The sequence below is a fragment of the Octopus bimaculoides genome, chromosome 27 (assembly GCF_001194135.2).
Source record: "Octopus bimaculoides isolate UCB-OBI-ISO-001 chromosome 27, ASM119413v2, whole genome shotgun sequence".
Classification (NCBI taxonomy): Eukaryota; Metazoa; Mollusca; class Cephalopoda; order Octopoda; family Octopodidae; genus Octopus; species Octopus bimaculoides.
Genome location: NC_069007.1, coordinates 18,913,202 through 18,915,581, shown reverse-complemented (window position 1 = coordinate 18,915,581; position 2,380 = coordinate 18,913,202).

Sequence of the window (2,380 nt, the reverse complement as noted above, 5' to 3'; positions counted from 1 at the left end):
ATATATATATATATATATATATATATATATATATATATATATACACACATATATATGTATATTTGTATATATATAGATGTATATATATATAGATATATATGTATGTATATATATACACACATATACACACATATACATACATGAATATAAACACATACACACACACACACACAATCACACACACACACATATATATATACATATACAGAAATTATATAAGATGAAATCACCTTAATAATGAGTATGCTAATTGCTTCTTAATGAGCTGTAAATGACATTGACGTCCAGCTGATGATTTGCAGCTTGCAGCAAAACCATTAAACACACACACACACACACACACACACACACACACACACACACACACACACACACACACACACATACCATTGGTGTTTCCTGTATGAATGCATGGTATGCAATGCATAAATGAATCCAATAACAAATGAGATTTTAATATAAATATTTATGAGAGACAACTGGAAGGATGTTATGTATACGCCGCATTTATCCTACTTCAGTGATATGGTTTCAGTTTTTTTTAAATATAAATATCCATGCTTGCTCTGGCTTAAATCCCAAAGTCACTCCTTCGTACTCACACACACATAAATATATATCTAGTAGTTTATATCCACACACGCACAAACATGCACTTTATTTTATGGGTTAACAAGGCTTCCGTTTGTTTCATGTCGAGAAATCCCTTGACGATTATCAAACCAAAGGTTTCATGCTGAGAAATCTCTCGACAATTATCAACCCTTCCACATGTAACGTTGGTACTAGTATTCTCGTATTCTCATACAAGATGAAGACGAGTACCCACGTCCCCATGTGAAAAGCATGAATAATTGTTGAGAGACTTCTTTCGGCATGAAACGATTGGTAGCCTTGTTAGCACACAAATAAAGAACATTTATCTACTAATGCAGCATTGAGCACTCATTCGCTCTGTTTAATATTAGTTTATATATGTCGTTAGTTCGACAAAATACAATGCGTAGGCGTGTATGTGTGGATGCCAATCATAAACTCAGATACCACAACACCAAGAGTCTTTACGTCTAATATTGGTTTTAAATGTTGGTATAAGGCCAACAGGAATAGTGGGAAATTAAATCGACCCAAATTTCCCTCATGGTACTTAATTTATCGACCCCGAAATGGTAAAAGAAGAGTCGACCTCGGGGAGTATGAACTTAGAGCGTAAAGACTGACGAAATGCCGCTGTGAATTTTCCCCGGTGTGCTAACCATTCTGCCAGCTCGCTGTCTTACTCAAGACTTAATATTAAATATTAAATATTAAAAAAAAATCGGTTTATCGTCTGCTTGAAACGAAAACCACATTAACTAAAGGCAATAATAGCAAAAGATGAAAACACTGAATTTTGAAACATTTTAGGGAAAATAATTAGAAAACGCTCTTAAAAACGATTTTTTAAAACAATTTTAAACGGAGTTTTTTTGAAGAAACGCATTAGAAAATCTAGAATTAAAAAATAAATAAATGGGCATTCTAACGATAGACATGTATTCTGCGTAAGTTAAGAAATGGTGACGGGTGAAGATTTTTCGTAAATATATTAATACATTCTCACTGTTTGTTTCGACTATAGAAAATAGCCTGAAGCATATAAAACCCACGACGGTTTTTTTCTTCCATTTTTTCTAACGATAGAATATCGAATACTTAACGAAAAACGTCCTCACTGCAGTTTCCATCTACCAAATTTTATTCAAGAAGCATCGATACTCAGTGCAATGGTACAAGGAATTGACAAGCATACCAGGGTGAAACGATTGGGAAGCGTAAAATTCTAGCCCGTAACATCACGAATATATTGTAGGACAAAAATATATATGTGATGTCAATGCCATTTACGTGATGCAACGATAATATTTTAATCAACGTAATAATATTAGTAATTAGATTCTTCGTGTTTAGTAATTAAATATATTAATTAAATATTTTCACATTAAATATGTTACTTTTTTTTCAGGCTGATAGCCTCACCGTTAATGAATAAAATAACATTTATATATGGTTAACTTGTTAAGATATCTAATACAGGGTGAATTTATAATTATAAATAACTGTCTGTCTGTCTGTCTCTCTCTCTCTCTATATATATATATACACATCAGTATGTATATAATGTATATGTGTGTGTGTGTGTAGTATATTTGTATATATACATGTATATACACATATATATGTAGTTATTAATATGCACATATGTATGTATATATGTGTCTCCATATATATATATATATATACATACATACATACATACATACATACATACGCACGCATACACATACACGCAAACACACACATGTATATATGTAAATATATATGTATATATATATATATA